Below are 25,887 nucleotides of genomic sequence, written 5' to 3' on the forward strand. Positions count from 1 at the left end.
CCTTTGCTTGGCCTTCAACATTTCATAGGCCCAGAGAGAGTAAAGCTAGTCTCCAACTCTAACCAGTAAAAATGTTTACGGGGTGGGAACAGAAGAGAACTGTACTCTATACTATTTTTAAAAATTCTTAAAAGGACGTTTTTCTCATTCATGTAATCAGGTTAAATCTCCCTCTAAACTTTTTTATATGAAAAGATGATGATTTCCTTTTGGTGAAAAATACCTATGTGGCAGGTACTTTGTTTCTGTTTCAGTCCTGCAAAGTCGGCCTTATCTGTCCTACCTTCTACATGAGAAAATAGAAGCAATGAGGAATTAACGAAATCACTGAAGTCACATAACTAGTCATTTGTTGCTACCGGACTGGTGTTACTATGCTCTTTTACTTGCAGAAACTATGAAGCAGAGAGGGGTTGAGAGTCTTGGCCATAGACACACTTCTAGTTATTTACTCAGATCCAGAGACCAAACTCCAGGATGGGTTGTTCAGGTGGTAAATTGCATGTTTACGGATGTAAGTTTTGGAGAAGTGAGATCTGGGTGCACCACCACATTTTGACTTTGTTTTCCAGACCTTTTATTTTAATCCAGATTTTGTATGTTTCTCTGATCTGCAGAATTCCACGGAGGCCCGCATACCTCAGAAGTAAAGCCCTTCGTCACGGCACACAGCAGTCACCTGCTCCCTCTCTGATGAGCTCCAGTATTCTCTAGCATACATCCCTCGCTCACTTTTAACCTGACATTGGATCGGAAGCACCACTGAGTTCAAAATATCTCTCTACTAGAGCTTCCCACATCACACTTGACAAATAACGCAGACATTGCAATCATCTGTGTAGTAAAATGATATCCCTTTTGGAGGGATGTTTACATTCTTGTCTTAAAATACGTATACTTTTTTTTCATATGTAAACTCTCACATTTAACTATATATACTCTCCCATCTCTTGATGCTGAAAGAAAACCCCACTAAAAACAAAGTCATGTGTAGTTCCGGATGAAGACAATAATTACAATAATAATTAAAGATAAAGGAGTCTAGTTGTTAAGGGTGGTTTATGGTGCTTAAGCAGATAGCAACAGCATGGACACGCATTATGATGGCGTGCTATATCATTTCATCTTTCCAAAACTCTGGTAGTGATTATGTGGAAATTTCAGGATTAGAGAACTACTTTAATCTTCACAAAGGAAGTATGTGCTGTGACCAAAGTTAAATAAGCACCAGAGTGAAAAAAAAAATGACGAATCATTAATACCAGCTAGTTGGGATTTTGGAATCCATCTTTAGTGCTATGCCATTTGTTTGATAATTTCCTAAAGTTCTTACAATGCCAGCGTATCTCAGTAAATTTAAAATAAACAAATATAAAACTATGTAATTTAAAAGTGTTAGCTTGATCATTCCCATAAGCCAGATAAAAGAAACAGGATGACAGACATGACTGCAAAGTCCTGACAATTAATGAATCTGGCAGAGTTCAATAGCAATTTCAACACAACTGTGTGCTTCCTTGGCTTAAAGAGTGATCATCTGACTATAAACCTCAATCTCCTTTCTCTAAAAACAGAAAATAAATTGCCATATTTCCAACCAAAAGGTTTTCTGAAACTAACATTTTTTTTTTAAAAAGTCATGTTTTAAAGAAACGGGTATTTGAAGCTTGTAAACAATGCTGAAATACTCATGTGACAGAATCTACTTATTTTCTAACAGCTCTTTGATGATTAAATTAAGTCAGATGACAGCAACACTGGGATTTCCATCGAAGTGGTATACATATGAACAAGCAAAATGCTAAGAAAAATCTGTCAATCCAGAGTATAGATATTTTCTTATTAATAAATATTTGAACTTCATGGGGGGATTTTAGCTGGTGGCTTTAGAAATGTATAAAAAAAACTGCAAAAACAATTTGATAGCTTTTTATCTTCCTACTGAGTTTATGAGCAAAAAGAAGTTAAACAATTATACGTAGTCCCTGAAATTCAGTGAGCTGCCATGCCCCTCCTTCATTCTCTTCTGACCCATGGCTGGATTCTTCTAGATCTACGCGAGCGTGATGAAATCACCTGAAAGCAACTCAAATGACGGAAAAATCGGATGACAGCTAGGCCTTCTGATTTACATGTCAAGGCATATTATATTTGTACTTGAAGGATCGTGAAACTTTTAGAAATTGACGTTCCATTTTAATTCTCTGAAGATGTAGAAATAGTTTACCTCAATTATGGGCGCTGATTTTCAATTTCAACCAGATCACAATATGTCAACATGCATTTTTTTTTTTCCTTTAAGGTGTGATTCTATGGATTAGACTGTTCTAACAGTGAGTACTGGATCTTGGCAACTGAAGAAAATCTGCAAAATATAGGAGGATCATTCCTCTGGTTTCCATTTCCCTAGAGATGGTCTTCATTCTTATCTCAAGCATTTAGTGTATAATAAAGAAGCAAGCAATGATAATGCAAATGTAAAAGAATGCATATCCACTATTAAAAATTCCAGCACTACATCTTAGGTTGAGAAGTCACAGAGTTCTTTTGGAAGTCCCTATCACAAACACTGATTTCCTATCTTGTGTGGGTATCAGGAAGTTTATCTGGGTTTATCTAGGTAGATTAGCTTTGTGAATATGTCGCAGTGAAAAAACCTGCAGAAAAAAGACTGTGTATTACATTATGTGATTCTGCGTAGAATCACATACTGCGTAACCACAGGATACCAAAGAAATCTCTACAAAATGTGCTGAAATATTTGAAATAAAACGTGACGTAACTGTTTTCCTATTAAAAAGCTTAAGTCCTCCTCTCAATGGAAACCATGTTTTAGTTTTACTTATATTAAAACCAGTTTTTATTTACAGAAGTGATTTTGTCAATAAAATCTTAATATTTTGTGTGTTACCCACAACACATTTTTAATGTAAGAACTGTTGTATAATTTTAAGGTACTGATAAATGTGACAAAGTGGTAAGAGGCCTGTTTTTTAAAGGGTAATGATTAGTGGAACCCTCTCGCCTTTACCTGGAGAAAATGAAATATTTTCTGTTGCTAGATAAAAGAAGCAATTGTAAATTATACTACTTTAAAAACGTTGTATGAACTTATGACTGAGGGATAATTATGAACTTGTGCCTTGAGTGAGATAATTTTGGATTAATTCCTTGGCATTTAAATAAGTCACAGATGCAAGTTTACCCTCATAGATATCACTTGGTTACAGAACTTAAAAAATCTTATATAACCTTTGGCATTGACATGTATATTAAGTGGGGGTTATAAAAAACTAAGAAGAAATTTTCTTCAGGAAAGTATGTAGAGAAATTTAAAATGTTGATCTACTGTGGCCATAGACCGTGATTACCAGTCTTTCCACCTGGCGATACCAAAGTCTATGCTGGCAGCAAGAAAAGAACATAACATGATGCTAAGGACTGAGTTTGAAAGTAGAGTCAGTTTGGTAAACAGAAGTCAGTCCTTTTATTTTTCTGATATCCCCTCAACTGTCTCAATGTAATTATTTCAATTCGCTTTTTGGCTTACCTGCATAGCTATTTCCCAGGGCACAGATATGTCCCAGTAATTTTAGAGAAAGGTACCTTCAAAACGTTAGATGGGCATTTTATAACTTAGGAAAATATCACCAGACTACAGAGAATTCTGAAACCACAAGATAACACTGCTGCCAAACATTAAAAACTGCTGTATAAACTTGATACTCTGTCCCAAGCACTTTATTTTTTTATCAAGCATATGATATTAATGTACGCAATTTAAATACTTTGTATCAGCTCCCATCTCATCCTCAGAGAAATGAAACCGTTGTGATGTAAATAGAATAAATACTTTGAACATCCAGGGCCAAGTTTAATCCAAGACGAGTAAAATTAATTTAAATTATAAGACTCTGAGGCACTGAAAAAAATCACTTTATTAGCACTTGGCATAAATACACCTTAAAGGAAACTGACCCTCAGAAGCAAAGACCACCTGAGAAAAACAAATCCAGTCACAGACACATCTTGCTAATGTTCTGCTTATACCTTCAACAGCCCTTTAGCATTGACTTCTATCACTGCTTGAAATCATTTATCATGTTTAACTTTAAATGTTAGAATGAAAAATAAGAGAAAGCAAAGTCAGCAGAAATGTAAAGCCTCTAGAACCATCAATTTCCTAAAAAATAAAGATCCTTTGTCCAAAGAGAGGAAGCATGTATTTTATAAGTTAATCATCACTGACTTAAAATATGTTCAGAAGTTTGCAGGTGACATAAGGCATTTTTAAGGAAACCAATTCCTATTCTGGTTAGAGATTCACAAATTTTTCAACAGGCTACCACTGTGTGGTACCAGTTAGGACGATGCCAGTACTTACCATTTGAAGAGATGGCTCGCGGTGTCGACCTCACCTTTAAGCCCCAGATTCTTTCCTAACCTTGTCACAAAGCAGATCTGAATTAAACTAACGTGTATACAAATGGTTCATTTGCAATTTCCAAACTTATGGACTTAAAACTGTCTCCCCATACTAATGAGAATTTTCAATCCTTTCCACTTCTGGCTACATGGTATACTGTGTCTTCAGTGGCTGACTCATTCTACACTCTACTCATGCAGCTTATCATTATCTTGTCCACAGACAAAATACACATTGAATTCAGATGAGAATGCCCACTGCCTTGAGAATCTTGAGAAAGGTAGCAGCACGGTGGTCCAAATAGCCTGACCACTAAGGGAAATATTACAGTCAATACAGATTACTTTCTCCCTCTAAAAGTACAAGGTGGAAAACAGAAGCAACAACAGCTAATTACAGTAACTCTTTGCAATGTATTTCCCTTCGGTATTTTTTTTTTTGATTATTTCTTGTAAAAATTGACAAGATCCAGGACAACTCTGTACATTGTTCTAACAGCTTCATTTAACAATAATTATATGACTCATTTCCCCACTTAATACAAACTTCTCACTTTCTCTTATGTTTATTACTTTTGAAACTGCTTAGGCATTTTTCTAGTTAGCTTTACTCTGTAGAAAGAAGTAACCCGACTGTAGTAGGTTGTTAATACGAAAATGAACAGCAGAGACCTTTCTGATTGAACATTCTCACTTTCTACCTCAAGACAGGTCTTCTGCATATATGCAAACGTTGCAGACAGATGGCTTTGCATGTTCTACACACTATAATATAAAGATATGTTTCCCCCTCATTATAAGATTCCAAAAATTACCAGTGCTGCCTCTGCTATCTACATTTTTAAAATATTTAACCTTCGGTAACATAATCTATTGTGCTTATCTCAGAGTAAGGAGAGAAAACAACTCAAATATTCTAACAAGTTCAACCAAAACTTCCTATTTCACTTCATTTTCACAATACTTGACCTAGACTCCAAGTTTATAAAAGAAAATGAAAAACAAAATCACAAGGCAGAGCTTCAAGTCATCAGCATCTTAGAAGGATGTTAGTTATTTTACACCTGGAACATTTTACAAGCTCCAAACCCTTCCCTAGTACAATATTTTAGGAATCTGAAATTATTTCTGCACTTCTTACCACCCAAGCACCTGACAGCTTGAATTAAAAATAGTATATATGCAGCAACTCCCTGGTTACTATCTCACTGAAGTTTTAAGGCACTCAAATTATTGAGTCTTCTTTCTAAGAATTACTGAAAAGGTTGATGAAAACACATATCAAACTATTCATGTGTAATTCTCCCACTAAAATCAACTGATTTCTGTTAGTGTGATATATTAGGACTAATGAAAATTACCATACCCAGTAGCCAGTCTGTACCTTTCCAAAGATCCCTCTCCAGTATCCATAACCATGCCCAGCTCTGTCTTCCATCCTGCTCCTTGTATCGCTGAGTGAGGTGCTCGCTCCTTCATTAAATAGCATTAAAAATAGACTGCACAGAACTCCCCAGTGGAGCATGCTCTAATGGGCTAATGCCACAGTTCTCAAGGTAACCACACTCAGCTGGTATCTAAGAGGGAAAGTCACTGGGAGATCAGCAATTTGCAAATCTAATAGAGCACACAAACCTGTCTCAGTCTGAGCTGAATATTGTAAAAGAGAAATCAGGGTAGAGTGAAATTAAGTCACTGAGAAGCTAAAGGACCATTTCTGGAGCTGCATAAGTTTCTTTAAATATGCCTCACCCAAACAAGTACTCCGTTGAACATTCATTCATCCACAGCAACTTAGTTATATGATTTATTGGACAACATCAATCACGTCCAGTGAGGGGAAATTAAGACATCTCTGCATAGCAGTCTAAATGTCTTAAAATTGCATTTAAACCAAGTTACTTTAAACCAAGTAATAGTATTAATAAGCAAGGATAGAAATAGGTTAGCCTTTTTTATCTTTTGTGAGGAGGAAGTGTATTCCTTAAAGAGTATTCTAAACTCCCTCTCTGGAAAATTGAAAAACGTTCTGTTAGTTGAAGTGATAAAAGGAAGTATAAGAATGTAATAAGAAAGGAAATATAGGATCGAACACAAACACATACCTTAAAAATCCATATAAACCTGGGAAGAGTACATACTTAATTTCTCCTGTGCGATCCACATTAGGAGGCAGCAGAAGCAATTACTGCCAAGACAGTAGACCACTCGGCTACATAGCTAGAGCTCTGGGCTTCCAAATGACTGCCCTCTGCGAAAATGACATTAAAATCTTCTGAACACATGCAAACCCTGTGGTGACACGGATCAAAGCAGTAGGTACATTTATTTTAAAGTGTCAAAGGTTTCCTAACTTTTACCAAATGAAAAATGATTTCCTCTCATTTCAATTTCTCTGTTTTCTAAAAACAATCATAGCCATTTTGATCACCAAAGTGGATGAGAAAGAGGTGGGGATCATCTGGATTTACTCAGCATTTGAGTGAAATCTTGTCCAGATTCACTCCAACTCTGGGGATCGTCATTCGTGTCTGGGGAGGCTGAAGTGTCATACCAACAAACTTCAAAAAAATCAGAAATTAAAATGGATATCTGCACTCTAAACACATTACCATGAAAGTGATTCCTACCAGCCTTGCATCGTACTTCCTAGCTTCCCATCCCTCTTTCAATTCCTTCTTTGTCTTTCCTTTCAGGCTTGGACTCTGTCCTTATCCTGTATCTTCGGAGTACTGAACCCAAGCAGCTGACAGCAACCACATCTACTCCAGCTTGATTTCTATGCATAAAAATCCAGTGAGTCAATTTCTCTTCCTGGGAAACTTTCTAAACACCTGTCTCAGTCAACTCAGTTCTACCACCATATCTACAACCTCAGACGGAAGACGTTAAATTTGGAGTCTGCAATGAAACACAGAATTCAACCATGTAAAAATAAAACTGAACATCTCTTCCCCCTAAACCCCTTGGGACCTCAAGTCCCCTGAGGACAACAAACAGATGACAACTTTCTGCCCCTTGCACAGCTCTCTTCCAAATGAAATAAAAACACTCCAAACTTTCTACTGAGAAACCTGCATAAATCACTGTAGACTTCTCTGATGAAGAGACCTGCCCTTTTCAATTCTCTCCCAGCTTTCCATTTTTGCCTCATTCTGGGGAGGGGGAATCTACCCCTCCTCTGACAAAACATAAATACACAATACATATAAAACAACAGTTTTCTACAAACAGGAAGGAGAAATACAGACTAGAAAGGAAAGCACAGATATAAGGCAGAAAGAAAGAGAAAAAAGAAATCACAAAAGGCGTGCAACGTTCACGTCTGAAGACCTTAATTATATTACCTTGACCGAACAGTGGATATCCCCCCAGCGTCTCGGTGCCTTGATTGATCTGATTTAGTTTTTGGCTTTTATTAATATTATTGTTTCTCACGGATCGATCTGGCTGTATTTGTTTGGTTTGGCTTGGGTTATTAGTATTATTGTTATTATTGGTGGGTTTATTTAACTGCTAGTAAAAGGAGCCTTCTGCGGCGTCGGCGGGGCTCCTGGCAGGGCTGCGGCGGCCAGGACTGCGGCGACGGCGGTGGCTTCAGCCGGCGACCCCGCGGCCCCTGCTGCTCGTCGCTGCTCCGGATGCGCTCAGGGGGCGCCGCCGCCGCCTTCTCCGCCCTGCTGCCTGCGGAGAGCGAGCGTGCCCCCGCCTCCTGTCTGCCGGTCCGTCCCCGGGCACGTCTGTCTGTCTGGCCGTCTGTCGCTCAGCCTGGCGGCCCACCGCGGGCTTCTCGCCGTCCCGCGCTCAGCTCTCCGAGCTGCCCCTCGTGTCGGTCTGTCCCTCCGCGAATCTCGGTCCCACTAGCGATGCAGGGTCCCTCTCCCCGTCTTCTGTGCCCGCATCTCTGTCGCTCTGTCACTCGATGCCCCAGCCGCTTCCCTCGGACAGAGGAGAGGGCGTCTGGAGTAAGGGAGGACGAGGCTGCTTCTCCCTCTCCCTCCTCTCTCTCTCTCCTTCCCCTGACTCTCCCTCCCTCTCTCTGCGTGCCGGTCTCCGAGTCTCCAGCTGTCTAACTGCTCCCACCTGTCCGTCGCTCTGTCACTCTCAGTCTCCCCCCCGCCCCCCATCCCCCGAGCCAGCCGGCTCGGGTAGTCCCTGGGTCCCGCGCGCCCCTGCCCTCCCACACGCCCGGCTCCTCCCCGCAGCCCCGGCAGCGTCCGGTCCCCGCCTGGTCTGGCGGCAGCGCGCGGGTGGCATGTGGCGTGGCAGCTGCTCGGCTGGCAGACTCCAGTCCCCGACCCGCCACACCCGGGAGATGGCCGCGGCCGGGCGCCGGCGGGGGCCGGGCCTCGGCCACGGGGCGCGGCCGGAGTTGGCCGAGCTGGAGCTCGGGCACCTGCCCGGTGCGCTCGGAGCGCGTGGTGCCATCCGTCCCCCCAGCCGCTCTCCTCCGCCTGGCCCCGGGCTAGAGACAAAGCGCGTGAGCCACGCACAGGGCGTGAGCATCATTCATCAGAGAGAAAACTGGCACGCTGCCCCCTTCCCCTCCACCCTGCCTTCCCGCTCCCCGCCGGCCGGCCGGCGCGCATCCCTCCCCGCCCCGGGCCGAGACCCCCCGCGTACCTCTCCCGGGCGCCTCCCGACTCCGACTTGGCGGACACTTGGCCAAGCCTTGCCCACTCCCTTCCTCCAGGGCTCACTCTCCAGGCCAACTCTGCAGAGAATATCCCACAACAATAACACTTCACTCCACCCCAATCGAGCCGTAGCCTCAGAGCTCTCAGAGATTCGCGGCTTTGAGCAGGACCCCAAGTCCCGGCGTGCGACGCCAAGTGGACTCCCCGTGGGCGCCTGCCCAGCCCGTTGCCCACTCGGGCGCTGACTGAGAATCGCAGAGGTGCCCCAGAAACCCCGGCAGGCTAGGGCGTGGGGCAGGGCGCCGAGTTGACAACCCAAGAAATAAAAGCGCTGCATTTCCCGTTTGTTCTGGAGATGTGCTATTTTTATTATCTGTAATTCATTTTTTCCCATTGTTTCAAGGCGCACACTACCAAAAGGAAAAAAAAAAAAAAAAAAAAAGGAATAGTGGAGGAATGGGAATACATTTCCGGAATACCGCCCACCCCTCCTGAGTGAATGTGGAGCCTACTTTTCCAACATTATAGGTCACCAGCCAAGATAGATCATTCTGGCGTTCTGCCCCCAGCTGAGAGCAAGGCATTTGATTCTGAGCTTCCTTGCTAGGCTGTTATTAACGGGAAGCAAAATTATACTTGTACATGCCTGCACGGAATTGCCAAAGCTCATTCTGACAGTATCCAGCAATTCAGCTTCTCAAATGTAGGCACTGAATAACTATGGATCTGGTGCAATGAATGCCCCATCCCACAATAAATTGGAGGAGAGAAAATCAACTTTTAACAGCTGCAATTAGTAACCCCATGAAGAGACAACAAATAACTAGTAATACACGTCAATAAATCTCCTTTTAGTTCCATTTATTGACACCCATTCCCGATGACAGACATCATAAACAGATTTATTAAGGGAGGCGCCTTCCACTTTTTATAGAAATGTAATTTCAACAGCAGTAGCCATGTTCATATATGCTAAGAGATTGATTAAAATATCAAACAGATGGTATGTGTGGTTCTAGCAAATGCTATGAAAAGAATTAGGATAAGGTTGTACTGGTCTTTGATGAATACATATTTCCCAAATATTGGAAATTGCCTCCCTTGGGGATCAGCCGTGCTGGAATAAGAGTAAATCTGTTGTATGAGGTTTCAGCAAATGAAGCCTAAAGAATTCAAGACCCTTCTGTTGATCTATTTTTTGAGACTTCGACTTAGTCCTCTCCAAAAACATTTTGACAGGCATTTCTCCCCTCCTTCCAGCCATATGGAATTCAAGGGAAAATTCATCAAAAGTATTTCTAATTCTCTTCCCTTCAACTCAAGTCATGTTCTAAAAAATCTACTTTCCTTGGGGGAAATTGTTGTGACAAGTTGTGCTGTCTTAAACTCACACGATTGGGACTGCGTGGAAGGAGGATCAGCGTACTTGATTTTCTTTTTGGACAGAACTACACCTAAGCAGCTCCTGAATGGGTGAATGGGTAATCTACTAAGAGGAAACCTGAAGAGCTTATTCTTAACACCAAGTCTTCTAGATCTAACTTCACTCTGGAAATACACACACACACACACACACACACACAGGAACTCGATTCTATAAACTGGATTAGAAATTATAACCATTGATCGGGGAAGGGGAATTCAAACAGCACTCTTAGTACATACTTCCGTGATTATGTAAAAGAAAAAGACAGAATGTTTCAATATCTTATCAGTGTATAGACAAGCTTGATAGTGAAACTTAAATGCAATTTCTCATAGAGTTTAACCTTTATTTAGAAAGGAAAGTGTGACAAAGAAGAATAATATTCATTTAATTCAGCCAAATTTTTCTACCTTTTCTCATATGTAGTCAACAAATTAGGGACTAGAGAAGGTTCAAGTTTATTTGAGGCCATGCAGGTAATTAGAGTTCAGCTTTCCAATTTTAACTTTTGCATCCCAATGTGGGCCTGAAATATACTTCTGGGAATATGAGGCAGGCAGTGAACAGTACGTGACTCTTCTAGGCATTTGGAAGGTGTTTGTATTTCCTTAAACAATCTGAAACAGTTACCATTCCTTAAGGCCCTTGGTCTGCTGTATATTAACTACCACTAAACTCACTAAATCTGTTGTCTACCTTATTGGACTTCTGCATGACATCTATGATGCTGATGCCCATGCAGAGGTGTTTCTGCACTGAAAGCATCCTGCCTTTAGGGGTGGGAAGTGGTGGTAATGGGGGAAAAAGGAAGTGCAACAGGGAAGAACAAAATCTGACTCCATATTAGATCTGTTTCTTTTACTTTAACCTTTGTATTCTATTTCTTTTGCTTTGAGTTACGAATGTTGCCTATAGCCTGGAATACACATGATAGCCTATTTTCAAGGCTCTGACCTTTAAGAGTATAAAACTCTTCCATTCATATAGAGGTAAAAAGTTGCAGAACAGAGAACAACAATTTGTCTTGTTGGAGGTTTACAGGAGCATCCTGGCTTGACCTAGGTGGACAGCTGCAAGAACAGAGGATTCCTGCCCCAAGAAGTTTGTAACAACCAACCACACCTCCTCCCCTTTTTACTATAAAAAAAGCCTGCATTCTGACTGGGGTAAGATGGTTCTCTAGGACATTAGTCCACCCTCTTCTCGGTCTGCTGGCTTTCCGAATAAAGTCACTCACTATTCCTTGCCCCAAGAACTCATCTCCCGATTTACTGGCCTGTCGTGCGGCAAGCAGAAGCTGTGCTGTTAGCCTTTTGGTTTGGATGCTTTTGAATTTACTTGGCATTGTGTTTGAAATGAAAGGGCATACAGGTAACCAGGTAATGCCAGCTTGGGGAGTTGAGCTCACCTACACACTGGCAAACATCTAAGATTGTTGATAAGCTCCTTTACACATATTCCCTTAAGACACTAAATTAGTGCCCTTTAATGAAGCTTTCAAATTGGATTTTCAAAATAAGGCAAATTGCTAAAATAGCCCAGCTACCTTTATAAGCACCTTTTCAGCTGAAGCGAAAAGTAAATTTCCATGCTGTTGAACTTCCATCATTTCTCAACAATTAGGCTGCTAGGAGCTCCCCTTTAGGGCATTCTCCCCCATCACAACAAAGGCTCACAAACCCCCCAGAGAGACTTCTCATTTGCCCTATTTCCAACATAACAGTCTAGGGTCTATTAAATACGAGTCTTGGGTTTAAAGCCATACAGATATGCCTGGTACAGAAAGGCAGAGGAATAAGGAGGGGGGCAGGAAGAGTAACATTTTAATCAGAAAAGTTTAGTTCCCCATTCTTAATTCGTGCTAAGCCAAAATAACTCTAAAACACATTTCAGAACATCAACAAAGAATGTTACATCACGTATGCATCTGAGCATGAAGAAATGTCACGATCAAAAACAAAGAGGACTTGGGAGACTAGAAACCAAATGTTCTGATGGCACAGATCCCTCTGGAGTCTGCTGTGTGCAGTACAAGAAAATGATCTCCATGAACCCTGATGTTCTCACAGGCAGACCAGAAACGAACACTGGCCAGCACACGCACACGGTGATGCTTTGCTGAGAGGGCAAACCCAGAAATTTCCTTAAAAAGGAATGTGTGTAGTATTTTCATGGAGATGCATCTAAATCAGCGGAGGGACAACAAGAAGAAAAAGCTGAAGAGAGGTTTAGGAAACCTGTCATCTGAGCATCAAAAGACAAGAAAGGCTGTTGACTAAACTGCGTATTTCTTTTTAGCATCTCTTGGGAAAGAAATACCAGCATTTAGACACAACCTTAGTATTTGGGGGTTTGGGCCCCTGGTCCCCCTGAGCATCTTCCTTCTCTGCATCCACTGCCCTGAGGGATCTGTGACATCTGCAGAGCCGAGGCCTGTGTTCCAGGCAGCAAGGCACTCAGATGCAGGGAATCTGACTGCAGAGCAGGCGTGTGTTCAGGCAAGACGTCTAGGGGCCTCTCTACCTGCCTAGGGTTAGCTCTGCCCTCTAGGACCTCCTTCAGCATGAAGCGTTCTCAACTTCCCACGGAACCCATGAAAGATGTTTTTGATTTTTAAAAACAGAGCCCAGAATTGAAAGCAGAAATGTAGCAGAAGCATCAGGGGCATATTTGGGAAGGATAGAGGAAAATGTTTCTCCCTGCAATGCAAGGAATGATACAGAGCATAATCTAGCATTTGCCAAAGCAAATGTGTAATCCTGTCTCTAGTTTTACATTCCTGGCCCTGAGATACAGCATTTTCTTCCGTAATGGACACCGCTCCCTTTTTCACGCAAAGGGAGACAAAAAAGGTTACCAAGTTATTCAGAACTGGAATAATATATTTGGCTTCTCCACAATGAGATAACATTAAAAGGTCTATGAATTAGCCACTAGAATAAAACAGCTACAATCCATCTCTAATGAAATATAGCACATTAGCATTTTTAACTGTTCTTCATAACTTAAAATGGTGTGTATGTGTGTTTAAAAGGTAAAATATATTCACAGTGTTACTATTTCAAAACAGTACTATGATCTTACTGGAAACCCAGTTGTAGGCCAATATCCAGCATCTAAAGAACAATGTGCAGATTTATAATTCTACATGAATGTACAATTTGTTCTCCAAAGCTACTCTCCAAAGAATTTTTTTAATTTTGAAAAATAAATGCACGTTTGCAAAATCTATAGAGATTTATCGTAAAAAACAAAATGAGGGTGGAAATCAAAATGAAAAAGGAACAAAATAAAATCTCCCAAAATACCACCACCTCAACAGCCATCACTTTCATGCTTAGCCAATTTCTGTGCATTTATATCCATAAATATACAGGTATATTTTGCATAAATGGATTGCAAAATGCATGTCACTTTATAATATGCTCCTTATTCTCTTCTTTAGAATAAGTCATGGGCATTATCTCCATGACATTGACTATATCAATATATTAATGACAGCAGAGTGGTGTATTAAATACAAAACATGGGTATTATGCAAAAGTGAAGGCTACTGGAGGGTGTGGTTTCCAAACTGGAGGATTATCCCATTAGTGTAAATCTTTAAATCTGAATTGCCTGTCAAACGTGCCTTTATTTTACATTTTGGCATAATACTAGATTTAAAGATGCTACATCAGCTTCAGAATATCTTTTGTTTTGATTACTAATCTTTATTAAAGAGCTGGTTGGCCTTTGCCTCCTGGTATAAATTACATAGAATAAAAAAATAAATATACCATTACAAACCTACGAAATGTTGTTATGTGTGTATTTTTAATTGAATTGTCATAAGGCAAAATTTTCATTTTGGAAAGAGAAGTAAATAAAAATTCTGTGAATTTACTAATTATCTTCTTGCTTCAAGCTTTTCCCTTAACACAAACACTAAACACTTTTCTTTCTATTAAAAAATGGTAAATATTTGAGGAAGCTGAGTGAACTCTTTCAGGCCAAGAATTTGCGGATGATTTGGTGGACTCTGCCCTCCTTCACTCCAGAAATACAGCAGATCCCTGGGAGCCATGAGCAAGCCTCCAAACCATTGTTTTCATCCCCTTTTTTTTGCTTATCAATTTAACCATTTTAAGCACACAGGACCAAAATCACTGATTTGACATATATTTACCCTTCAACTCTCAGGATGAGGGTACAGACACAGAGAGTCAGGAATATGTTAAAAAACCGGAAGCTTCTGTGGGAGAGAAATAATTTCTTATCTTCCAATCAGATAAGAAATCACTCGTCTGATACAGATGACCAAAAACCACATGAAAAGACGCTCAACATCACTAATTATCAGAAAAATGCAAATCAAAACTACCATGAGGTATTACATCACACTGGTCAGAATGGCCATCTTCAAAATGTCTACAAACAATAAACGCTGGAGAGGGTGTGGAGAAAAGGGAATCCTCCTACACTGTTGGTGGGAATGTAAATTGGTACAACCACTATGGAGAACAGTATGGAAGCTCCTTAAAAACCTAAAAATTGAACTACCATATGATCCAGCAATCTTACTCCTGGGCATATATCTGGAGAAAACCATAATTAGAAAATATACATGCACCCCAATATTCACTGCAGCACTATTTACAATAGCCAAGATATGGAAGCATATCTACATGTCCATTGACAGATGAATGGATAAAGAAGATGTGGTACATATATGTAATGGAATATCACTCATTCATAAAAAAGAAAAAATAATGCCATTTGCAGCAACATGGATGGACCTAGAGACGATCATACTGAATGAAGTAAGTCAGACAGAGAAAGACAAATATAACATGATATTACTCATATGCAGAGTCTAATTTTATAAAGGACACAAATGAACTTATTTACAAAACAGAAATAGACTTACAAATACCAAAAACAAACTTATAGTTACCAAAGGGGAAATGATGGCGGGGGGTGGGGGGTGGGATAAATCAGGAGCTTGGGATGAACATACACACACTACTATATATAAGATAGATAACAAACAAGGACCTACCATATAGCACAGGGAACTCTTCTCAACATTCTGTGACAAGCTCTATGAGAAAAGAATGAAAAAGAATGAATATATGTGTATGTATAACTGAATCATTTTGCTGTATGCTTGAAACTAACACAACATTGTAAATCAACTATACTCCAATAATATTAAAAAAAGAAAGAAATCACCAGTCTAACAATTCAGTTACTTCCAGTTCATCACATGCAATTGTAACCCAGGGCTCACCACACCCACTTCTTTCCTTTAGAGGACAGCACACGCCCCAGCCTTTTGGCAGTCAGGCTTGGCCATGTGACAAATTCTCACTAACAATAAGTGAACAGAGTTGTACATATCACTTCTGGGCTGAGGCAGTAAGAAGCCTCTGCAAAATCCTCTGGGTTCTCCTTGGCCCCCACACAACCACAGAGGAGGTCAGATGCCCAGATAGTCCAGCTCCATGGTGATAGCCTGCATCAAACTGGGTCCCCGAGTGACTGTGTAGAGCAGACTGCAACAGTGACCCATGTCAGACAAACTAAGCAAGAAAAAAAAAATTATGTTTTAGGCCACTGACTTCTGCAGATTTTTTGTTACCACAGTACAACCTAGATTCCCTGCTTTATAAAGCTAGTCGGTCTGTGAGAAAGTAACATGTACTGAAGTAAACAGAGACCAAGAGTGGCTTGCAGGAGGCCAGGAGTTTGGTCCTGAATCAGCCATGAAATCAACTATGTGATTTCAATAAGTCATTTCCGCCTTAAAGCATCATTTTTATTTTTAAATTTCCAAAATGAGGTGATAGCACTAAGTTTTCATCTAACCAGTATCACACTGTTCTAACTACTGATGGGTTATACTAAGGCTTGATGTGTTCTAGGCAAGATCCCATTCTTCTTTTTCTTCCCCCCGCCCAGCTTTTATTGAGGTATAATTGACAAACAAAATTGTAAGACATTCAAAGTGTACATGGTGGTGATTTGATATACGTACACATGGTGAAAGGATTCTCATCATCTAGGTAACATACCCAATACCTCACATATTTATCTCTATTTTTTGTTGAGAATTCTTCTTTTTAATGATTATCCCTGTGGCATGTGGGATCTTAGTTCCCCATCCGGGATCAAACCCATGTCCCCTGCATTGGAAGGCGGGTTCTTTACCACTGGACCATCAGGGAAGTCCCTCTACTTTATATTTTAACCTTTTCTATTACTATTGTCACCTGAAGACAAATTAGGGGACAAACTTTATATAAAAACATAATTATTGATTTTACCTGAAGTGAAGGCAAGAAAAGCAAATAAGTGTACATTGATTTATATAGTATGTATGTCTTTATATTATCACTCATCCGAACATTGCTGAGCCATCAAACACCTAGACTTGAACACTAATTAAATTCAGCTATCCTTGATATTTTTTGAATTTCAGACATATAAATATATAAATACCGTAATTTTCTATCCTAGTGATCACCATATGTCTCTTTGTTCCCTTTCTTCCCACACATTTAGGAAACAAAACCAAAAACAATAACAAAACCCATTTACTCGCTTGTCATGGGAGACAATCCCAAATATCAACTAATCAACACATTTATTTCAAAGTCTAGGATCTCTTAGTGATGTGTAGTAATTACTATATATCAGGTGCAGAAGAACTTTCGTAGAATATTACAGAAATTTGTGAATTAAAAGGCATTTCCTGACACCCTATCAACCTACCCTCAAATGCAGAGATTGGACAAGGAGAGGACAACCACAGTAAACACTCCCAGTTGGAAAGTGGAGAAATGGGAAATACATATCAGCCACAGGTTTGTAGCAAATTTGAAATCCTCTGGGTAGACATTCTTAAGGTCTTCCATTCTCTGTATACAGAGAAGTCTTTAAGTCTTGATTCTGTTCTTGGAAAGAAGCAACCTTGTCTTTGCCCTTCGAGTCTCTAGGCAATGCCTTCTGGGGGGGGGGTGGTTCTTTTTCCATTATCCTCCTTGGCCCACCTAGAGGGTTGTGTGACTTTCTTATTCTGCCTCTTGCCTGCAGCAATTTGAGAGCCAAAGGGTCATTTTAAGTCTCAAGCTCTTGGCTTCTTTGGTAGTAACTATCTTTCAAAACTTACTTGGCTTCTTATAGTTTGATACCAGTAAATTTTATGTGCTAACTACACTCATGGTGGTTTATTAAACTTTTCCTGTTCCTCCTCCTTGCTCCCCACACCTCTGGCTCTCTTTCCCTGTCTCTCTCTCTCTATGCTGCTTCTAAGAGGTTATCTACAATAACAGGTGTAAAGGCCAAACCCTTTGTTCAATCTTTTCCCTGAGGCACAATAACCCACTGAAAAAATTTTAACAATAAGTACGTAGGCTATACTCTTACTTTGATTTTTGCTTACATCATTTTAATCAATTGATCAGATTTACTGGGCATATTTCCATTCAAAACCTCTATATTTGCCATCTTAACTAGGGTTTAGATGCAGTATGCTTTTCCAACATTAGAACCCTTTGCTTTCCTTCATTTTTATTTGGAAACCAGCCAATTCTATCTGGAGTTAATCTCTTTCTTTTAACACTTTGCCAAAGCATCCAACAATATTCTACACACATTGCTAACATGTTCTGTCTTCATACTTTCCCCCTATGCCCTCATGCATGTAAGGAATGTGATTTGCTTCTTAGGTTACTGTAGGTAACAATTTCGTCAGACATTTTGCTCTTTCCAACTTCTTATATCAGGATTCTCACACCTGCTGCCTGATTGCTAAGCTAATGCCTCCTAGGGTAGGTTTTGGTTATAGTCTGTCTTCTGGTATAAATTTATTATTAGTCTTGGTAACAATGATTCCTGTGTTCAAAAAGTATTGGGTAATGCAATTCAACCCCACTTTTTATCTGATAAAGAAAATGAAACCCAAAGAGTTTATGTCAATCCATAACGATGTTAATTGTCAAGGTTAACAGTGCTGACATGACTATTCATGACTATTTCAATGACTATTTCAATCAGGTGTGATGTTGTATTTTGCACCCCATTCAAGGTGTTATTTTGAATAATGGAATATCAAAGTCTTAAAACTTTCCTATATACCATGAATTAGATGTCCCTAGTTTGTACACTGATCTCTTCATGGAAGCCTTCCTTAGCTGCTCCAAGCAGTTACTGTTTCCTCTTCCAAGTCTCCTTGGCACTTTATACAGAGCTTGTTACCTTTAACAATACACCACACTTCTACTTTTATTTTGAACTCTAAACTCCTTGAGGGAAGACTTTCTATCCTTTTTCTTTTTATTATCACTTAAAATACTGCTTAGGACATTATAAGTAGCTGTGCATGTAGAAAAAATAAGGGAGAATGAACACTCTAAAAATCTGTATAAATTACCAGACTGGAGACAAAATGTTAGGGTTGAGAATGCTGGGTTCCACATTTTAATCATTTTCTTCCCCATCCTTTAGCATTTCCATAGGCCCTGACATTTGTTAAATCAATCCTTACTAAGGATCTGGCACACAGTTTTTAAATAAATAATTTATCATTTGAAAATTATTCACACATATTATAAAGAATTTAATGTTAAATAATCTTTATAACGTGTGCTCTCCTTGAAAAAAAGTACAGGTAGGTAGATAGAAACAAAACATTTTTCAGGAATTTTATAGTACATGCTAGTTTTAATAATAAATTACTTGGATATAGAATGAGGAGAAATAGAAGCAAAACAAAATGATCTGTTAAGTAATAGGTAAACATTTTACACTTTAAGTGATGGAATTGCCTAAAAATTCCCTAAGTATGTAAAGAATACTTTGAAAAACATTAACAGGTTGAGAGTAAAACATCTTGTTAGTCCCGTGTTTCAATTCTGCTGGATTCCATGCTAAGAAAGATGAAATACTCAGTTTTGTACTTCTGTCTATGCATCTTCCCAATTTGCTTACTCAGCAAACATGAAGAACTGATTGTCAAATATGAGTCAAGAAAATGAATGGCCTTACTCAACACCAAGCTTTACTGATAATTTCAATAGCCAAGAATTGAGAGGCCCAAGCAAAGTGAAGAGAGGTCCCAGAGACCATTAATAGTTCCTCAGATTCTTTTTTCTGAGAAGAGATCTTTGGACTAGAGTAATATAGCAGGCCTCTAATTGAAATTTGCTAGAGTCTTACCCAGTGGAAAACATTTTAGTCATGAGACATTTTCATTTGATATTCTAGATTGTCATATAGCTTATATAATATTTCTTGGGAATTATGTTTCATAAATCCATTTGTACTAGTCTTGTTCATCATAGGCAATCCTAACCCATGGGTATTCTGTGAAGACAATTCCGTAGATAAGAACCCTCCCTCCTACCAAATATCATTATTTACCAAGGGGTTTAGTTACCAAGATGTTTAAAAGAAGATTAGGTGAGGTCAACAGCTTTTATCCTTCCCCAAAAATACCCTCCCAATAATCACAGATCAGCTATTTTAACTTATTTCCAGCCAGTAACACTCTGTATTTCCATGGTCAGAGTATAAACTGTGTATATTCTGTCCTGTAACTATAATTGTTTAATCTTATTTTGATGGATTCCATGGCCATAGTTTCTTTAATGCAGAATTGTTTATTTTGATTCATCACTTGGCTGTCTGGATTTTGTCAAATAATTATTTTGAGAAGGTCTCAAGGATACTTTTTATCTTGAGATTTCCCATGTTAAACAGTGTTGGCCAACAGCTTTAGCTTGACAGATAAAGTATTAATCTGAGGCATCTCTCCAAACCTCGTAGGCATTGGTCAACTTTACTTTCTTACATTGACTAATAATGTTTAAAACAGGGAGGGCAAATAGGTTTTAACTGAAGGGCAAACTGTGATCAGTTGGTAGCAACTGACTTGAGCAGTATATTCCAAGGTAGCATCTGGACTCTGCAGGAAGGAAGACCTTGATCAATTAGCCAAGACTGGCAAAGGCCCAGGAGGGAAGAGAGAGGCATCAATGCCTTGCGATTGCCAGGCCAGCTGGAAGTATCACCTTTTCTAAGGCTGATGGTATTTCTTTAGAAAATTTTTGAAAATAAAAATCCACTTGGATGGAAAGTAATCCATTTCTAATGATGGAATTTTGAAAATGCAAAGAGATTTTGCAATATCTTCACAAATATATAAAGCTGAAGTGGGAGAATTCATAGGAGAGACTTTGAAACCTTTTCCCTAAAAGAAGGGAAAAATAGTAAAGATATAAGAGTTAAGTGATACAAACAATAACTACAATCAAATAACTCTCTAGAGCAGCTCATAATTTCCAAAGAAAAAATATGCATTCTTTACAAACCTAGGAAACATTATAAATACAGATTATATGCTAGGCAACAGGGAATTATCTCTAATTAAAAAATACATGCTGACAATCTATTTTCTAACCCTGATGAAACTGAATTATAAATCAATAATATATTAATGGCTAATGCCCTCCAAAACATGTTGAGAAATTAAATTTTATACTTTTAAATAATAAACTAGTTAAAATGCAGTAACAATATAGAAACTATTTAAAATAAATGACCTGTTTTTCAAGCCACTAGGAAGTAGCTAAAGCTGTGCTCAGAGGGGATTTCACAGCCCTACAAATAATGGATAGAGATTGATAGGTAGATAGATAGATAATCACAAAAACAGTTGATGTGATTATCTAAATATCCAACTGTAAAAAATAGAAAGACAATTGTAGTTAAACCAAAACTTAAAATAATATAAAAGTATAATGATTAAATTACTGTAATTTTAATTATAACAAAGATTATTTTTCCCGCACACAGCTCATTCTTTGAAAATCAGAAAATTCTCTAAGAAAATAAGGAACAATATACAAATAAACACTCTTAGGAAGTATAAGGGTAATTTTGCTACAAATGTGAGGTTCCTTTTGTTTAATTCCAAAATAAGTTACGAACAACCTTCTACAAATAATTTGTAAGAGTTTGAAGAAATAAGATATCTTAAAGAAAAATGTAAGTTAAAAAAAACTCAAAAAGTAATTGAAAATTGTAAAAAAACAAATAAAAATATAAAAGCAAATACTGTATTCACTAATAGAAAAGACTCTCTAGCCCAACAATGTTTTCTATTGCCAAAGACCTCTAGGGTGAGCAGGATCTAGTCCTTTAGGGTTAGATCCTTAAAGGACTAACTTGCTTTTTTGTATTATGAGATCATATTTATATACTATTCATCTAATTTAAAATAAATAAAAATGTAATTTAAAAACAAGTAAGCAGGGACTTCCCTGGTGTTGCAGTGGTTAAGAATCTGCCTGGCAATGCAGGGGACATGGGTTTGATCCTTGGGCCAGGAAGATCCCACATGCCGTGGACCAACTAAGCCCATGTGCCACAATTACTGAGCCTGTACTCTAGAGCCCATGAGCCACAACTACTGAGCCCATGCACCACAACTACTGAAGCCCACGCGCCTAGAGCCCATGCTCCGCAACAAGAGAAGCCACCACAATGAGAAGCCCGTGCACCACAACAAAGGGTAGTCCCACTCGCCACAACTAGAAAAAGCCCGTGTGAGCAACGAAGACCCAAAAGCAGCCATCAATCAATCAATCAATCAATCAATCAAACAAAAAAACACAAGTAAGCAAACAGACAAAATTAAGTCAGTCCGTCTCTTGCTTCTGATTGTTCCTCCTTAGTTCCACTCTTATTATTATTATCATTACTTATTATTTAGACTCTTAAGTCAGGCTTCCTAAATCAAGACACAAGCCTGTTCTCTACATTTCCTCTTAGGTTTAAATGTTGTCATTTTATGACTCTTTTTTGTTCTTCTCTGATGTCTTTGATATTCATTTTAAATAGGTTTTTTCCTACATCAGAGCACATACATGGGGGAAGTTCAGCAAGACACTGTTACTCAAACAATCTCTTTTGTCTCCTGGGGATGAACCTGAATGCAGGATGGCATCTCCTCAGGGTGGGATGGAGATGCTGATTGAAATTCTTCAGACCCCCTGAATGATCCTGCTCAGTGCTGATGTTACGATGTGTGCTCATCATCTTTTCTTTAATCAACTCAGCTTTAGATTCAGTAATATTTTCTGAAACTCCTTTATGTGCTCAGAGCTGTGTTCCTGCCTGAACAGGCTGACTAGTTCCCCTCAGAGCCTCACAGAAACCTCTTAGGCAACTACCATACCACCTCCCTTTGCAGATTCAAAACTGTCTGCACTTGAATTCCCCAGGAAGCAGATTCTGAACTAGAGTTTAATCAGCAGAATGTTTATTAAAAAGAGTGTCTGGGATCCACTCTTGTGGAAGGGATGGAAAAGACAGGGGATGGGAAGGAGGAATCCAGTTGTCATGCAGGACCTTTGACAGCTTCAGGCAACATTCAGACACACACATACACACACACACACCCCTGCACGCGAGGAGCCCTAGAGCTATGATGGCCCCTCTGAGTCGTTCCTACTAAGCTGGGATGTCTATGCCTTCACACTTCCATGGCCATTAGTCATCAAGATCAAGTATGGACTATCTCAGGAAGGGCCATGACCTTGTATGAGCACTAACAGTTTTCCCAGTAACTGGGGTAGCCAGTCCTTCCTTCCTGATTCCATGTGCACTACACAAACCATGCATTCGACTTAAGTATCTGGCTCCAAGCTTCAAAGCCTTTCCATCACATCCCAGCTGTCTCCACAGCCTTTTCACCCTAGAGTGTTCATCTGTGGGGTGCAGATTGTTCCAGGTGAGTCAGGCGAGAGGCAGCTTGGTGCAGCTGGAATTAACGAGAGAAGGATTTAAAACCTGACTCTTCCAATGGTTGGCTGTGTGACTTTGAGTGTGGCAATCATAAGAGCTAGTATTTATTGAGACTTTATTATGTACCAATCACTATTTTAACTGCTTTACATGCGTTAAACTGAGGCTTTGTCTCCTAGATTATAGGCAATAATACCTGCTGAGCAGGTTTGCCATGTGGATTAAATGAGCTAACATATTATCTAAATCTCTTTGCATACAGTGGGTTTGACACAGATGTCAATGTACTCTGCCCTCTTCCCCATCATGCATGAATAATCTAGACCCCCCCATATATGGATTGCTCTACCAGTCTTGACATACAATAACACTTATAATGATAGTTATTATAGCTCCCATTTATTGAGGGTTTACCATTAGTCAGTGTGCTAAGGCTTTTACATATATAGACTCATTGAATCCTCATGATACCCCTGCTGGCAGAGACTCAATCCCCTCGAGTCTGTCCTACCCTGGAAAGAAACCCCAGAGGGCTTCCCTGGTGGCGCAGTGGTTAAGAATCTGCCTGCCGATGCAGGGGACACAGGTTTGATCCCTGGTCCAGGAAGATCCCACATGCCGCAGAGCAACTAAGCCTGTGCACCACAACTACTTAGCCTGCGCTCTACAGCCCGTGAGCCACAACTACTGAGCCCACGTGCCACAACTACTGAAGCCCGCGCACCTAGAACCCATGCTCCACAAGAGAAGCCACCACGATGAGAAGCCCATGCACTGCTATGAAGAGCAACCCCCGCTTGCTGCAACTAGAGAAAGCCTGTGCGCAGTAACAAAGACCCAATGCAGCCAAAAATAAATCAATAAATAAAATAAATTTATTAAAAAAAAAAAGAAACCCCAGAGAAGAACATACCTCTTTCCAAACCACTGCCATCATTTATCATTTTCTACTTTTGAACACACACACACACACACTCTCCCTCTCTCACACTTCATCTTAATTCTCTTATTTTTTACAACTGCCTTCTTTTTTGTTTTTCTTTGCCTCCATCTCTAGACATGTTTAAATTTTTTCTTTTGTTTTATATTCTAAATTATTTCACGCTCAAAAACGACAGTGCCAGAGAGAGAAAAAAATCCTCTACTTTGCAAAGCTCAGCACGAGTGGGAATCCTGCCATTGCACAGTCTGTCCGTGTTCAATTTTAGCATCATATAATTTCCTGCATAATTGTTTAAATGTCCTCATTCTCATCCCTGTCGCTCCCCCCACACTTTGCTATTTTTTAAAGAAAGCATCCAAACTGCATGTCTGGTTCAACGGGGAATTTCACAGAGGAAAAAATGCCAGGCTGCATCATATGCCTTGAGTTTTCACAACACCTAAGAAAAAACATCGTGCACTGAGACGGAAGTCCTCCAGTCGGCTGCTGCCTCCGGTGACCTCCCCTCTCTGCCAGCCGCTTCAAGGCCAGGCATGTGAAAATTCCTCATGTGTTTGTGTCATTCGATTCCCAAATATCACATAACCAAAAATATTAAAATAAAACTGCTCATAACATTTTCCTGAATGCCATCTGGGCCCCACTGGAAGCTGACACTATCTGTCAAACTCAAGATAACCACATTTTCCCCTCCTCTGTATGTGTTAATGTTTGTCATAATGGATTTCACTTTAATGCCCCAATTACATTGATGACATTCTTTCAACCGAGTGGCACTAATGACTTTCATTATTATTTATGCTCCTCCTTAATTATAAGACTCTTACCTCTCTCATTACACACACTCCTTCATAACCCCCTCACTTGCATACATGCTCTCTGGTATGAGGCTAATGTGCCTTGGCTTCGAATTTCAGAAAATACAATGATTAATTACTCCTGTTAAATTGCCCTACCCTAGGGTGATCGGATTGACAAAATGAGATGAAGGGCCAGATTGCTACTCCAGAAGGATTTCCCAGGACACCTGTTACAAAGAAAAAAAAAGAGGAGGTGTCCCCAACCCCCCAATAAATAAATGCATGGCATCAATGCTTGTCTTAGCTCTGGGATGAATCACAAGGAGACGGAGACGCAATTTTAAATTAAAATAACACAGCTTTGCTACAAATGCCCTCCTTTGTAGATGATGATAGACTCAGTGAAGTGACTAAGAACCAAGCATCCTGTCATGCAGTACAGTGTTCCTTCTGTTAATTAAAACTGTATCTAGAAGGAGCTTACCTGGTAGACGGCAAATATTGCACCAATTCTTTCAGCTCCTCCATCAAGAAACGGAATGTATTTTATGCCCCTTAAATCTGGGCTGGGCTTATGAGTTGATGAACCGAAAGAATGTGGCAGAAGAAACGTTGTTTATTCCACACCTGGGTCTCAAGAGGTCTTACAGCTTCCACTCTGCTCTCTTGGTACCTCCGCTATTTCCGTGGGAACAAATCCAGCCTCTCCAGAAAGGCTCCCCTGTCACAGGCAGCCTTGGGTGCCTTACCAGCTTAACGCAGTTAAGAGCAAGCCCAGCCAACATCAGCCAAATCCACAACACAACGTCCAGCTAAATCCAGCTCAAACTGCCAATCAGAAGAACGCTGAGCTCAGGAAATGGT

General features: G+C 39.8%; 1 protein-coding gene across 22 annotated transcripts in view; it reads right to left on the reverse strand.

The window, feature by feature from the left end:
* Positions 1-25,775, reverse strand: part of ARPP21 (cAMP regulated phosphoprotein 21) — a 179,282-nt gene extending 153,507 nt beyond the window's left edge. For 13 of the 22 annotated variants that reach the window (XR_007479685.1, XR_007479684.1, XR_007479682.1 and 10 more), the window contains exon 1: positions 7,773-7,951. The gene's annotated coding sequence lies outside the window, so the exon portion shown is untranslated. Of the gene's footprint in view, positions 1-4,384; positions 5,751-5,791; positions 7,746-7,772; positions 7,952-9,048; positions 9,368-15,529; positions 15,570-25,507 lie in introns of those variants that run through there. The other 9 variants (XM_049715898.1, XM_049715892.1, XM_049715899.1 and 6 more) reach the window with 7 other exon arrangements.
* Between the last annotated feature and the right edge of the window lie 112 nt (positions 25,776-25,887).

The sequence above is a fragment of the Orcinus orca genome, chromosome 10 (genome assembly GCF_937001465.1).
Source record: "Orcinus orca chromosome 10, mOrcOrc1.1, whole genome shotgun sequence".
Taxonomy (NCBI): Eukaryota; Metazoa; Chordata; class Mammalia; order Artiodactyla; family Delphinidae; genus Orcinus; species Orcinus orca.